The sequence below is a fragment of the Anomaloglossus baeobatrachus genome, chromosome 3, assembly GCF_048569485.1.
Source record: "Anomaloglossus baeobatrachus isolate aAnoBae1 chromosome 3, aAnoBae1.hap1, whole genome shotgun sequence".
In the NCBI taxonomy this organism is placed as follows: Eukaryota; Metazoa; Chordata; class Amphibia; order Anura; family Aromobatidae; genus Anomaloglossus; species Anomaloglossus baeobatrachus.
In genome coordinates, this window is record NC_134355.1 from 63,911,380 (window position 1) to 63,928,290 (window position 16,911).

The following is a 16,911-nucleotide window of genomic DNA, read 5'->3' on the forward strand; positions in this document are numbered from 1 at the left end:
ACATACATGCATACATACAGACAGACACGCATATTGCTCTGCTGCATATATATATACAGACAGACACGCATACTACTCTGCTACATATATACATACATACAGACACGTATACTGCTCTGCTGCATACATACATGCATACTGTGAGGTAGCACGGTCGGCTGCGCAGCAGAAGACACGGGATCCAGGCAGTAAGGTTCACAGCACACGGTGTTTAATCTCCAAACAAACGTCCACAGCAATATACATGTCTCTCCAGCAGAGAACCCAGGGAGTTGTGATCACTCCCCACATCCGGCACACCTGCCCTCGTTCCTGTTTCCTTTTAACCCTTCCTTAAGCCTGTAGGGAAACAGCATTAACCCTATAGTGGATTTACTTTCTATCATGGAGTGAGCACAACCTGGGCGAGACATACCGGCCGTCATAGATAACCCCGGTCACAGTCTCACATACCCCCCCCCTCAGTTCAAGCGTGCGGGGTTGAACTCCAGCCATCAAACACGGGCCGCGGGACAAGGCATCGGCGTTGCCCTGCAACCGACCGGCCCGGTGTTCAACCGTAAACCGGAAGTTCTGCAGAGAAAGGAACCACCGGGTAACCCGGGCATTCCGTTCCTTGGCGGACCTCATCCAGACCAGCGGAGAGTGATCAGTCACCAAGCGAAACTGCCGTCCCAGCAGGTAATAGCGTAGGGACTCCAAGGCCCACTTGATCGCCAGGCACTCCTTCTCCACTACGCTATAATTCCGCTCGGGAGGGGTGAGCTTCCTACTCAAGAAGGTGACGGGGCGTTCCTCCCCCTGAACCACCTGAGACAGCACTGCCCCCAGGCCGACCTCCGAGGCGTCAGTCTGTACAATGAACTCCTTCCGGAAATCAGGGTTGACCAGAACGGGCTGTCCGCACAGGACCTCCTTCAGGGCCCGGAAGGAGTCCTCGGCCTGCGGAGTCCACCGCACCATGACGGACTTCTTACCTTTGAGAAGGTCCGTCAAGGGGGCTGATAGTCCCGCAAAATCCATTACAAACCTCCTGTAGTACCCCACGATACCCAGGAAGGCCCTAACCTGCTTCGTGGTCAGGGGTCTAGGCCACTTCTGGATCGCCTCAACCTTGTTAATTTGGGGCTTAATCACCCCTTGGCCTATCACGTAGCCCAAGTAGCGGGCTTCCGTGAGTCCCAACGCACATTTCTTGGGATTGGCTGTCAATCCGGCTGTTCGAAGCGCGTCCACCACCGCTTGTACCTGTTCCAAGTGGGTCTGCCAATCGGAGCTGTAAATAATGATGTCATCAAGGTACGCTGATGCATACGCCTGGTGAGGTTCCAGCACCAAGTCCATCAACCTCTGGAACGTGGCCGGAGCGCCATGTAACCCAAAAGGCAAGACAACATAGTGGAAGAGACCCTCCGGCGTAACAAAAGCGGTTTTCTCCTTGGCGGACTCCGTCAGTGGCACCTGCCAGTACCCCTTGGTCAGGTCGAGCGTGGTAAAATATCGCGCCTGTCCCAGCCTATCAATCAGCTCATCCACCCGGGGCATGGGGTAGAGATCGAACTTGGATATTTCGTTCAATCTCCGGAAGTCATTGCAGAACCTTAAGGAGCCATCAGGTTTTGGTATTAGGACAATGGGACTAGCCCATTCACTCCGGGATTTTTCGATGACCCCCAGGCATAGCATTGTCTTCACTTCCTCTGATATGGCTTGTCTTCGAGCCTCCGGCACGCGGTATGACTTCAGGCGTACCTTCAGGTGAGGCTCGGTGACAATGTCATGTCGTATCAGACTGGTCCTACCCGGCAACTCGGAGAAGACATCGGGGTTCTGCTGAACCAGTCGTCTGGCCTCTCGCCTCTGTTGCTTGGTGAGGGCTTCTCCGATCCTTACTTCCGGTTCGTCCTCTCCGGAGGTCGTTGAAGCCGGGAGTGAACGACCCGAAGAGGAGGGAGATGGGGGAAACTCAACCATCAGGCTTTCCCGATCCTGCCACGGTTTTAATAGGTTGACATGGTATATTTGTTCAGGTTTCCGCCTACCGGGCTGCAATACTTTATAGTTGACCACCCCGACTCTTTCCTTTATCTCGTAGGGGCCTTGCCACTGAGCCAGGAATTTACTCTCCGCCGTGGGGATTAATACCAACACCCGATCCCCGGGTTTAAAGGTCCGCACGGTGGCTTGTCTATTGTAGCGGCCGCTTTGCGCGGCCTGAGCCTCCTGTAAATGCTCCTTTACAATTGGCATGACCGCGCTTATGCGGTTCTGCATTCCTAAAATGTGTTCAATCACACTTTTATGGGGGGTGGGCTCTTGCTCCCATGTTTCCTTTGCCAGGTCCAACAATCCTCGGGGATGTCGCCCGTATAACAACTCAAAAGGCGAAAACCCCGTGGATGCCTGTGGCACCTCACGGATGGCAAACATCAAATAGGGAAGCATCATATCCCAGTCTTTCCCGTCTTTGGAGATCACCCTTTTTAGCATGGTTTTCAGGGTTTTATTGAATCGTTCCACTAACCCATCCGTCTGAGGATGATACACAGACGTACGCAACTGCTTGATCTGGAGTAGCCGGCACAGCTCTTTGGTCACTTTAGACATGAATGGGGTCCCCTGATCCGTAAGGATCTCCTTGGGCAACCCCACCCGGCAGAACACAGCAAACAACTCCCGAGCTATAAGCTTTGCTGCAGTATGTCTGAGAGGTATCGCCTCTGGATACCGGGTGGCATAGTCAACGATCACTAGGATGTGTTGGTGCCCTCGAGCAGACTTTACGAGGGGCCCCACCAGATCCATTCCTATCCGTTCAAAAGGGACTTCTATAATGGGTAATGGTACCAACGGACTGCGAAAGTGGGCCAGGGGTGCGGTAAGCTGACACTCCGGGCAGGTTTCGCAGAACCGTTTTACCTCTCCAAAGACCCCGGGCCAATAAAACCTTTGCAATATTCGCTCCTGCGTTTTCTTGACCCCTAGGTGACCACTCATCAGGTGTTTATGAGCCAAGTCGAGGACCCGCCGGCGATACGGCTGGGGCACCACCAACTGCTCTACCCCCACGCCCCGTATTTCATCTACCCTGTAGAGTAAATCCTGCTTGAGAGCGAAATGGGGGTACCTTACCGGGGCACCGGGCAGCTGTGCCACCCCGTCAATTACTATCACCCGATTCCGGGCATGTATTAATGTAGGGTCCTGGAGTTGGGCTGTCCCAAACGTATCCGGGGATGCCTCCAACTCCGGGATGGGCTCGACCATTTCAGCCTCTCCTGCCAATACCTCTAGGGGTGACCTATCGGGTTCACACTCTGTCCCTATCATGGTGACCCCTACGGCAGGCGTCCCAGATTCAGGATTGTAGGGTTCAGGTCCCGGACTGACCAATACCTGAGGGGACTTAGGGGGTCCCCTCCATAAAGTCCAAAAATAGGGCAGATCCCTTCCTAGGATCACGTCATAAGGAAGAGTGTTTAGAAGTCCCACTTCATGTTGCACCTGACCGCAAGGTGCTGTGATGGTGACCATCCCCGTGGGATAGTCTCGGCGGTCCCCATGTATGCAAACCACCCCCACGGTACGTCCTGTGGCCTTTACTTTAGCCCTCAAGGTGGCTCGCACAAGGGTCACTAAGCTTCCGGAATCCAACAATCCTGTAACCGGACATCCATTCACCTGTATTTGGCACAAGTGTGGCTCAGTCTCTGGGGGAACCAGGTCAGCGGTACACACCACCTGAGCATACATTGAACCCCGCCGGGTAACCCCACAATCCATGGGCTCCGTGGTCAGTGGACACTGGGCTTCCATATGTCCCACCCGCTGGCACCGCCAACATCTAATAGGGAAGGAAACCCCCTTGACAAGTTGTCGTTTAGGGTACAGAGCCTTCCGGACCTCAGGAACAGCGGGCGCGGCCTCAGCCGGGACGGTAGCGGACTCCTGTACCGTTGTCAGCGGTGGGTCCTTGGCCCTAGGCTTGGAGGGGCCGGACCGACGGGCGGTACGCAAAGTCTCAGTGTCCCGTATCAAGTCCTGCGTAGCCACATGCCGCTCTACCAGGGACACTAATTGGTCCAGGGTACTCGGGTCACCCTGTCCTACCCACCGTTGAACGGTGACGGGTAAAGTGCGCACAAAACGATCCACTACTACCCTTTCCACCATTTGCGCCGGGCTCAGAGTGTCAGGCTGCAACCACTTTTTTACAAGATGTAATAAGTCATAGGCCTGGGAGCGTACGGGTTTGGCTTCCTCATAGAACCACTGATTTACCCGCTGAGCCCGTACATAAGTATTCACCCCCAACCGAGCCAGTATTTCGGCTTTCAGGGTCACATAGTCAATGGCGTCCTCGGTACAGAGGTCCAGGTACGCTTTTTGGGGTTCCCCCGTCAGATAGGGTGACAATACCTCAGCCCACTGGGGGGTCGGCAGCTTTTCCCGCTCGGCCACCCGCTCAAACACTGCCAGGAACGCTTCCACATCATCCCCCGGGGTCATCTTTTGTAACGCTTGTCTCACCGCTTTCCGGACGCTGCTGTCGTCACCCGGTCCCGGGGTTGTTGCTGCCGGTCCGGCACGGATTGACTTGGCCAGGAGAACCATCTGTTCTTGGTGCTTTTTTTCCTGCAATATCAAGGATTGCTGGTGTTGTTGCCGCTGTGCATCAGCTTGTTGCCGCTGTGCATCAACTTGTTGCTGCTGTGCATCAGCTTGTCGCTGCTGTTGCTCCAACGTCCGGAGCAGGTGGGTATTCACCTGTTGTTGCTGTGCAGTAGCTTGAGCCAACTGCTTTAGTATGTCCTCCATGGCGTCACTGGGTTTGGGCCGTAGTATAGCTGCTTGAATCCAGGACATGTGCTACCGGGTTACCAGAAAAGGAAGGTACACCTCACCGGCTGGCATGCCCGCATTCTCCACCATATGTGAGGTAGCACGGTCGGCTGCGCAGCAGAAGACACGGGATCCAGGCAGTAAGGTTCACAGCACACGGTGTTTAATCTCCAAACAAACGTCCACAGCAATATACATGTCTCTCCAGCAGAGAACCCAGGGAGTTGTGATCACTCCCCACATCCGGCACACCTGCCCTCGTTCCTGTTTCCTTTTAACCCTTCCTTAAGCCTGTAGGGAAACAGCATTAACCCTATAGTGGATTTACTTTCTATCATGGAGTGAGCACAACCTGGGCGAGACATACCGGCCGTCATAGATAACCCCGGTCACAGTCTCACAATACATACATACAGACACGCATATTGCTCTGCTGCATATATATATACATACATACAGACATCCATACTACTTTGCTACATATATACATACATACATACAGACACGCATACTGCTCTGCTGCATATATACATACATACAGACACGCATACTGCTCTGCTGCATATATACATACATACAGACACGCATACTGCTCTGCTGCATATATACATACATACAGACACGCATACTGCTCTGCTGCATATATACATACATACAGACATGCATACTGCTCTGCTGCATATATACATACATACATACAGACACGCATACTGCTCTGCTGCATACATACATACATATAGACACGCATACTGCTCTGCTGCATATATACATACATACATACAGACACGCATACTGCTCTGCTGCATATATAAATACATACATACAGACACGTATACTGCTCTGCTGCATACATACATGCATACATACAGACAGACACGCATATTGCTCTGCTGCATATATATATACAGACAGACACACATACTGCTCTGCTGCATATATACATACATACAGACACGCATACTGCTCTGCTGCATACATACATACATATAGACACGTATACTGCTCTGCTGCATGCATACATACAAACACACACCTTGCTCTGCGGGGCCCACACACGCGGCTCCGGGGGTCACACACACGGCTCTGCGGGGCCCACACACGCGGCTCCGGGGGTCACACACACGGCTCTGCGGGGCCCACACACGCACGGGGGGACAGGGAGGGGAGGGGAGGGAGTGATGTCCCACATACTGATCAGGTCACGGTGCAGATGGGGCCCACACAGCGCCGGAGGGAAGCGATGTGCTGGGGGTCGCTGGCTGGCACTGTGACTCCTTCATCTGTGCGACCGAGCAGGACGCCGGGCGGTAGCTCCGCCCACAGATGATGCTCAATGCAGGAGAACACAGTGGCCTTAAAGGGCCGGCAGGCACAGTTTCCAGTGCCAAGGACTGCTGCCCCCGGGCCGACCGCAGGTAAGCCGAGCGGGACCGTCTGTGTGTGTGTGTGTGTGTGTGTGTGTGTGTGTGTACGTGTGTACATGCCGCGGGCAGGAGGGGGCGGAGTGAGCTGAGCGGGGAAGTGTGGGCTTCCTGCACGTAACTAGGGTAAACATCGGGTTACTAACCAAAGCGCTTTGGTTGGATACCCGATGTTTATCTTGGTTACCAGCTTCTGGCAGGCTGCCAGCGATGGCTCCTGCACACTGTAGCTGTAAAAAGCCCTGCTTTTTGCTGCTAGAACTGTTCTCGAACTTATCTAGAACTATCGAGCTTTTGCAAAAAGCTCGAGTTCTAGTTCGATCTCGAACAGCCCCCAAAATCACTCGAGCCTAGAACTGGAGAACCTCGAACCTCGAACCGCGCTCAACTCTACTCAAGATGACAAAATTACACAAGCGGAAACCAAACACATTAAACCGCCTTTATTTAATTCTCTCGAACAAGACAAAGACGGCCCCTTGGGAGTTGATGACATGGACACTTCTAAGGCAGGGACTAACAAACGTAAAGGAACAGATACTTACCGTGACCCTACAAAAAATACATTCTCTGTGTCGCCTTCGGGTTCTAGTGATGAGGCTTTTTCACCTGTTCATAGAAAACAGAGATCTAAACTGGAACTTAACACTACTGACCAAACATGGGTGACACTTGATAATGTACAACCTTGGGACACCACAAAAGCGCCAGACAGAGCGGACATGGAATCGTTTATGGTTCATTTAATATCTTCTCTTAAGACTGATATAAATGTTGCTCTAGAGCAACAAACTAAAATTTTGAAAGATGATCTGGTGGCTATAAATGCTAGATTAGACAACTATGGCGAAAAAATGACAAAGATAGAAGAAAAAACAGTGACTCTCACCCAGGGTCAGGAAGACTTACAATCCCAAATCCGATCTTTGAAAACTAAGGTTGCAGACCTTGAAGACAGGTCAAGACGTAATAACCTGAAGCTCAGGGGCGTTCCTGAAATAATATCAGCTAATGACTTAGAGAACTACACCAAACGCCTATTAAAAACTGCTATTCCGACTCTGTCAGATTCTGACGTTATCATTGATAGGATCCATCGTCTGCCAAAGCCTAAGTTTCTTGCTCCTGAAATTCCCAGAGATGTCATTTTCAAATTTCATTATTTTCGCACCAAAGAAAAACTTTTGTCCTACATGAAAAATAACACATCATTGCCAGATCCCTTTAGACACGTCAAAGTGTTTATTGACATTTCAAGAGAGACTATGAATTTGCGAAAATCCTTCTCTGATACTACTAGGAAACTTAAAGATTGGGGTATCCAATATCGTTGGGGTTTTCCGACCAAACTCCTCACTTGGCTAAATGGCAAAGTGGTTCCCATTCTTTCACCAGAGGATGGCCAAAGTTTTCTGCAATCTTTAGACAGGAACAAAGAACCAAAAAAGGATCATCACAATTCTCGTCCTACTTGACCATATGGATTACAAATACTGTTTAGTCCTTTAATGGGTAACAGTTTGCCACTTGGATTCCTACTATTACAACCTTCTTCATTTGTCTTGCTGGATAAATAACTTGGACTTTTCCATGGACCTTTTAACCACCACAAGAAGATCTACCGGACTTTCTATCCTTTTCTTCTACCTGTTACCATCTATTTGTGAAGAACGTCTTATCATCTTAACCTGCTTTTCTCCTATAAACTTTGCCTCGCTTGAGATTCTCCTACTTTGGAGAATGAAACCTATAAGGAGAACTTTTCATTTATCTGTTATTTCTTTATTTTGTGTTTTAATTCAACTGTTGTCTTGAATATTGCTAGTTGTTATATATTGCAAGTTGTTGTTACTTGATAAGACTATTAACATATAAAGTGAAAAAACAATCCCTTTAAAAATTCTATATTATTAAATATGTCTTAAAAATGTCCAAGTGATTCACCTGTATAGAAATTATCAAGGGTAGTATAAATATACACCAGGAATGCCACCCCTATTCAGAGGAAATTCAATCAAGAGCAGAAAACAGGAGTATGGGGTCCCAAATGGGATTAATCTGGCCCTATTATGGACCTACCACATCACTCCTTCCTACCGACGGAGGTAATACCGCCTTAACGTAACTGGGCGCCCCCGTTCCTCGGTGGCTATCCCTCACTTACCCTAATAATTTCCCTACCATATGAGGAAAAATGAGAGTGCCTATGCAAATTACCAATAATTATTGGTTGGCCTTATTACCCCTCAATAGATCTCAAAGAGAGGGCAATTATTATAATATTATAATACCCTGTTTACTATGCTCCAATTCAAACTGGTCATTGAGTTATAAACAGGGATAACAGATGTTAAAATACCCTATTACTCATATCCATTTAATATGCTCTAAATCAGCCGGTCATTCATTTATATACAGAGATAACAAATCCATAAACCAAACCAACCCAAACAGATATGTTTAACTTGCATTCAGCAATGAGTAGGACATTATAATACCCTGTTTAATATGCTCAAATTCAACTGGTCATTAATTCATATACAGGGATAACAGATACTACAATACCCTGTTATTTATGTCCAGTTAATATGCTCCAATTCAACCGGTGATTAATTTATATACAGGGGTAACAGATCCATAAACCAGACCAACCTAAAAAGATATATTTAACTTGCATTCAACAAATCCCAACCTCTGGAGTAATACCAGTATATACACTCATTATAAATGAATAAATATCATTTTATAAAGTTGATATATTAACTTCCCTTTTTTAAGTGCATCTGCACTGCCTCGACGCGTTTCTCCGCCCTCTAATCTGGTTCATCAGGAGGCCCAGGGAGAAAGGGAACCATTCAATAGTGATGCATGTCTTCTTATGGGCTGCCATAAGAAGACATGCATCACTATATGCATATGAGTATTACTCCAGGGGTTGGGATTTGCTGAATGCAAGTTAAATATATCTTTTTAGGTTGGTCTGGTTTATGGATCTGTTACCCCTGTATATAAATTAATCACCGGTTGAATTGGACATAAATAACAGGGTATTGTAGTATCTGTTATCCCTGTATATGAATTAATGACCAGTTGAATTTGAGCATATTAAACAGGGTATTATAATGTCCTACTATTGCTGAATGCAAGTTAAACATATCTGTTTGGGTTGGTTTGGTTTATGGATTTGTTATCTCTGTATATAAATGAATGACCGGCTGATTTAGAGCATATTAAATGGATATGAGTAACAGGGTATTGTAACATCTGTTATCCCTGTTTATAACTCAATGACCAGTTTGAATTGGAGCATAGTAAACAGGGTATTATAATATTATAATAATTGCCCTGTCTTTGAGATCTAGTGAGGGGTAATAAGGCCAACCAATAATTATCGGTAATTTGCATAGGCACTCTCATTTTTCCTCATATGGTAGGGAAATTATTAGGGTAAGTGAGGGATAGCCACCGAGGAACGGGGGCGCCCAGTTACGTTAAGGCGGTTTTACCTCCGTCGGTAGGAAGGAGTGATGTGGTAGGTCCATAATAGGGCCAGATTAATCCCATTTGGGACCCCATACTCCTGTTTTCTGCTCTTGATTGAATTTCCTCTGAATAGGGGTGGCATCCCTGGTGTATATTTATATTACCCTTGATAATTTCTATACAGGTGAATCACTTGGGAAATTTTTAAGACATATTTAATAAAATAGAATTTTTAAAGGGATTGTTTTTTCACTTTATATGTACCTTTTGACTATCCTGAAACTATTTGGATTGTTAGCCTTTTGATAAGACTATTAAACCTCAGGTTCCGCATCCTGCATTTTAGGTAAGTATATTTTTACTGGAATTAGAAACTTGTCATTTTACTAACCTTGTTTTTCTTTTAATGTATTTACGGTTATTAATTTCCATATTACGTTAAAAATGACCACAAAATTCCTAAATTACAATGTAAGAGGCCTCAATTGTCCCAGACGTAGATATTTGGCATGGCGAGACATCAAAAACTCTGGAGCAGATATTGTCTGTCTTCAGGAAACGAAAATTTCTAAAAACAATCCTATCAAATTTGAAAATAAAAATTTTGTACATTCCTTTAGTTCATTGAATGAAAAGAAAAATGCTGGGGTTCTTACACTTATTAAGAATACGGTGACTTTTGAATTTATAAACGAAATAAAAGATAATTCTGGTAGATTTCACATTCAAGCGTGCAAAATCAATAACTGTGCTTGTACAATTGCGAATGTATATGCGCCTAATTTCACCCAAATTCGTTTCTTAAACAAATTATTAAAAAATCTAGAAACCATCCACATTGGCGACCTAATACTCCTTGGTGACTTTAACCTAATACCTGACCCCATCCTTGATTCTACTGCAAATTTTAGATACAGGAAACAGAACCTTCAAAATTGGCTTCACAAAAATGAACTTTTGGATAGTTTCAGATGTTTAAACTCTACATCTGGAGAATACTCTTATTTTTCAGAAATATATAAATCTTTCTCAAGAATCGACCTTATTCTCACAAACTCATTGTCCATCTCTAAATTTAAAAAAGTTTTCATACTACAGAAAACCTTCTCCGACCATTGTCCCGTTTCTTGTGAGGTTCTATTAAATTATAACTCTCCCAAAAATTACCTGTGGAAATGTAGTCCTTTTATAATTAATACTTTCAAATACAAAGCTCAGATTGAAAATGCCATCAAATTATACTTTCAGGATAACGTGAATGATGAAACAAGCCCCACAACAATTTGGTTGGCACATAAAGCTGTCTTGAGAGGGGAATTAATTAAATTATCATCCCACCACAAAAAACTTAGAAGACAGAAAATAGAACTTACTCAAAAATTGATATATGACAAAGAAAAACTTCTACAACAATCTCCTGCCTCATCTAGTCATATTTATAAAGAACTTTTAGACCTCAGAATCCAACTTAGAGCACTCCTCTTTGATGAATATGACAAATATTTATATTATTCTAAACAGCTATATTATACAGACTTCAATAAACCCACACGCTTAATGGCTCAAAGAGTGAAAGCAGCAATAATCAAAAATAGAATAACATCTATTAAGAATACTCAGGGTATATCAATACACCATCCAGAGGAAATAGCTAACTCCTTTGCAGATTACTACTCCAGGCTCTATAACCTTAAAAACGATCCTCACTCTCCCAACCAACTTCTGAAGTAATCAATAAACTCCTATCTAAAATAAAACTTCCACAAATTACTCCCGATAACTTAACTATTCTTAACTCCCCTTTTACAGAATTAGAAACCCTATGTACAATCAACTCCCTAAAACCAAAAAAATCCCCTGGCCCGGATGGATTTACTAATGACTATTACAAGTCTTTTTCTACTCTTCTCTCCCCCTTCCTTAACTAATGCTCTTAATGAATCCTCCCTGTCGGGTTCTTTTCCAGCAACTATGCTGGAAGCTACGATAACTCTGATCCCAAAACCAGGGGGGGACTCTGAACATGTTGGCTGTTATAGACCCATTTCTCTCATAAATGCGGATGTAAAAATGTATGCAAAAATGATTGCTTATAGGCTAAAGAAAATTCTTCCCACCATTATAAACAATAATCAGCTTGGTTTTGTGGAGGGTCGACAAACCACTGATGGCACGAGGAGGACCATCAATCTCGTATATCAGATGAGGAAAAACAAACTGCCATCTGTATTGCTAACGCTGGATGCTGAAAAAGCTTTCGACCGCATAAACTGGCAATACCTGAGGATGACTCTATCATCATTTGACTTTAATGATAGTTTTATTAGAACAGTTATGGCATTATACTCTGGTCCTTCAGCTAGAGTATATGCAAATAACCAATTGTCTACGTCCTTACACATTACCAATGGAACCCGGCAGGGATGTCCCCTTTCCCCTCTTCTCTTTATTTTAGCTATTGAACCCTTGGCCGAACTCATTAGATTGAATGACAATATTAAGGGAATCTCGACTAGAACCAAAACCCATAAAATTGGACTTTATGCCGATGATATCATTCTTTCATTATCTGATCCCTCTACATCTATACCTGAATTACTCAACCTTCTAAATGAATATTCAAATGCCTCCTTTTACAAACTAAACGAAACAAAATCTAAACTCCTTCCTTTCTTTCTTGACTTTCCCACCACTAGCCTGCTGAAATCTTTATTTTCATTCTCTTGGGAAGATTCTAAAATTGATTATCTTGGTATTCAAATAATGAAAAACCCTCATACTATGATTTCTACTAACGTCAACAGAGTAATTGAAATAATTAACACTGATATCAACATGGCCCAAAAATATGATGTTTCTTGGTTGGGGAGACTTACCACTTTTAAAATGATTGTCCTTCCTAAGATTTTATATCTGTTCCGATCTATTCCCTTGATATTTCCTATTAAATTCCTAAATTCCTTCCAAAAGATCTTAAATAATTTTATATGGCATAACAAAAAAGCTTGAATATCTAAACTATATCTAGTTAAACACAAAAATAGGGGGGGTATAGGGCTCTCAGATATCCATGCGTATTATATTACCAACATACTAAAACAGAGTCAACTTTGGGTAAATGAATCTTATTCTCTTCCCTGGGTGGATTTGGAAATGTTCTCTAATAATTATAGTCCTTTAAAAAACCTCATTCTCCTCCACCTTTCTTCCCCATTTTTACCTTTTCCCGATTCGCCAACTATAGCTGCCACCCTCCACGCATGGAAATATATAGCAAAACAATCGAAACATCCCAATAAATACGAAAATGTCAAAAATTTCTCTATGCAATTAACAGCACTTTTGTACAAGATTATAGTCCCAGCCTCATGGCAAAACTCTAAATTATGAATCTTAAGCAACCTAAATGATGGTGCCGATTTTATTTAATTCTTGGATTTGAAAATTAAGCACAAAATTCTTGACTCTGACTTCAAACTATTGCTCTTTCTTAGAGATTCCATTCGGAGATTACTTAATAATAAATATCCCCTCCCATCTTTAATAGATTCTTTATTCTGTAATCCTAGGGACAGCAGGACCTGGAGTAGTAAATTGATTTATCAATATGTTATTGGAGATTATTGCTTTGAAAAAACAAAATCTTTTCTCGCTTGGGAAAGGGACCTCGGTCAAACATTTCCAGACGAAGACTGGCAAGATGCTATAAAAACGACTCACTCTGCAAGCATATGTTCTTCTGCTCTGGAAATACATACCAAACTCATGACGCGATGGTACCTTTCCCCAACTAGGCTACATCAGATTAATAATAATATTTCACCATCTTGTTGGAGAAATTGTGGCAGTAATGGGGACCTTTTACATCTTTTCTGGGGATGCCCAATCTTAAAAACCTTATGGACTGGTATTTCAAACTTGATAAATCAAATTACCAAAACAAATATTGTGATCACCCCACAACTAGCTCTTTTATCTTTAGATGCCAAATTAATTGACCCCATTTTTAGATCCATTGTAATTCATATCCTTCTCACAACAAAGAGTAGTATAGCTGCCAACTGGAGGAATATTTCTCTCCCACCCTTAATCAAATTATTGAAAAGGTTGCCATACACAGAAACTATGAAAAGCATTATGCCACCTTCAATAATCAATATACTAGCTATTTCAAAGTTTGGCACCCCTGGGACACTTATCGATCGGAAGTCACCTGATTTGCATACTTAAATAACTCGCCTATGTCAAGTGTTACAATTCTCAAACATATGGTTCTGGTATTTAATTTTTCATGGTCATTTTACATAGGTACATTTTCTTGTATATACGTTTTGTATAAGGTTTATAGTATTGCAAATTAATATCTTGTTCTCCTTTTCCCTCTACCCTTTTTTCCCATTTCCCTTAATCCTAATTTCCCTATTAAATTGCTACACCTTCCTCCCCTTCATTCCTTCACCAATCCTTTCCCATACCTCCTCACCTGAAAGATATTTTATGCTAAATATTTACTAATGTCACCATTTAATCGCTGTTTCATCTCAACAATCTCTCTAATTTTCCCCCTTCATTTTTTTTTTGTTAAAAACCTTAAGTACATTTTAAAACAGGAAAGAAGCAACAAGACAACAGGAGTAAACTTCTCAACTGTTCCAAGCAAAATGAAACACTTTCACCAGAAAGTATGGGACACTAAAGCTCACAGACCAACGCAGAATAAACTATAGCTGGCATGGGTAGAAGATGTCATCCAGCATAAATAGGAGGGGAGCAGATGTGATTGGCTTTCCCACCACATGTGATCAAAGGAGCCTAACAAGCAGACTAGCAGAGATTTCCGCTAGCCTGCCTATGAATTGACACCTAAGCCTGGCTGTGTTGATCCCAGACACCAGAGAAACTATTGGGTTGGGTATTAGAATCTGCAATGTGAACAGAACATGACGCTACCATGACAGTCAATGTAGTTTGTGCAAAACTCCATGTGACAGTATGAAATTCAGTTTGTTAAGGGTCAATTTGCCCATCTCTAATAATAATCCTCATTAAAACATGAAAATACATTTGACTAAATCTAACATGCATTCCGATAGGCAAAAGAATAAGTATGGTAATATATATATTCTGTTGACATGAGATTATGTATTTTTACCCCTTTATCCTCTATATGGTTTTCAGTTTCAGTGTCCTATAAAAGTCACTGACTGACTAATTTCTTTAAAATAACGACTCACGATCTTATGCATCAGGTGAATTCGTGACTTAATATTTTTTAAAATTGAATGATTCTCTCTCCTGCTAATTTGGTACCGACTTGCTTAACTTGTCATCAGCACTTTCTAGACATTGGCTATTAATAATGTCACATCAAATTGCTTTTGCATATATTAATATACAATGTGTCCTTGGGATTTCAGTCCTTGTCTTTTCCATAGATTAACTTAGGTACAGAACTTGTCCCAAAAGACAAAATGTATTGCTGATTTTCAAATTATGCAAAAAAAGATATGTATATGTATTTTTTTTTTTAGGTTTGGAAAATCAAAGATGATTTGTAACTTGTATAAGTCCGGAATAAAATAGAAATCTCGTTTTTACCCAGAGCTTTCATGCTGCTTATTTCTTTCATCTTAATATTTGCAGAATAAATTAATTACACTTCCCTAGTAATTAATTTATACTCATTGGTACATTGTACTTTTTTTTTTTTTAAAAAAAGATATCACTAGAAACTTTTCTGAATAAATATTTGGCTTAGGAAAAAATGTTATTATTTTATCTTTAAGCGCATTTCTTAAGAGAAACCAAGGTCCGGTCATTTATATTAAGGACATTTTAAAAAATAGCCTAAAAAAGGCCTACCAGAGGGGCAATAAGAGACTGGAAAATTGATTGCCACATATTGTCACGTCGTCTCCTTGTTTTTAGAGACTAGTGACAGCTTTAGGATTGGAGCCTCTCATCCTCATCTGGGACTCTACATTTAAATGTTTTGTATGTTTTGGTGCTAAAACAGTTTATGTCAACTGCAGCCATGCCCCTTTGTGTTTAAGTGGCAAGGTTTCTCAGCAATCTTTGCTGATTATACAAACCCATTTGTATTCTGACCGCTTTGGTGGATGGAGCTGCTGTAGATTCATCCTGAAGTCGTATTGTTTCAATTTTGGTTGTTTTCCCCTGTTTGTTTCACCTACCCTCTTGCTGTGTTAGTGCAGCAGTGGGTCAAGTGAACCTTACCTTCCCACTTACTAGCCAGGACTATAGTAGGGACTTTTATGGGTTTCAGGTATTACTGCTCGATGATAGCTGAGGATTATGTATAGGGTCTGGCTAGGTGTGCAGGGTACAGCGGCAGGTAAGGGCAGGAGGTGTCAAATCTATCATTTCACTAGTGCCAGGGCCTACCATTGTTATTGTATTCCTGGTGTTCCCCTTGTTTTTGGTGTTACTGAGGTATTTTTTTGTTGTGTGTCAGACATCTGTTGGTCTAATCGTGCCTGCCATGTCTAATACTGTGACATACAGTACAGACCAAAAGTTTGGACACACCTTCTCATTCAAAGAGATTCCTTTATTTTCATGATACTTAACAAAAAAGTGTGAAACAACTGAAAATATGTCTTATATTCCAGGAGCGTTTGATGGTTTTTGCCACTGCACTTGGGGACACTTTCAAAGTTTTCCCAATTTTTCGGACTGACTGACCTTCATTTCCTAAAGTAATGATGGCCACTCGTTTTTCTTTACTTAGCTGTTTTTTTCTTGCCATAATACAAATTCTAACAGTCTATTCAGTAGGACTATCAGCTGTGTTTCCACCAGACTTCTGCATAACACAACTGATGGTCCCAACCCCATTTATAAAGCAAGAAATCCCACTTATTAAACCTGACAGGGCACACCTGTGAAGTGAAAACCATTTCCGGTGACTACCTCTTGAAGCTCATCAAGAGAATGCCAAGAGTGTGCAAAGCAGTAATCAAAGCAAAAGATGGCTACTTTGAAGAACCTAGAATAAAAGACATATTTTCAGTTGTTTCACATGTTTTTGTTAAGTATTTCATTCCACATGTGTTAATTCATAGTTTTGATGGCTTCAATGTGAATCTACACTTTTCAGAGTCATGAAAATAAAGAAAACTCTTTCAATGAGAAGGTGTGTCCA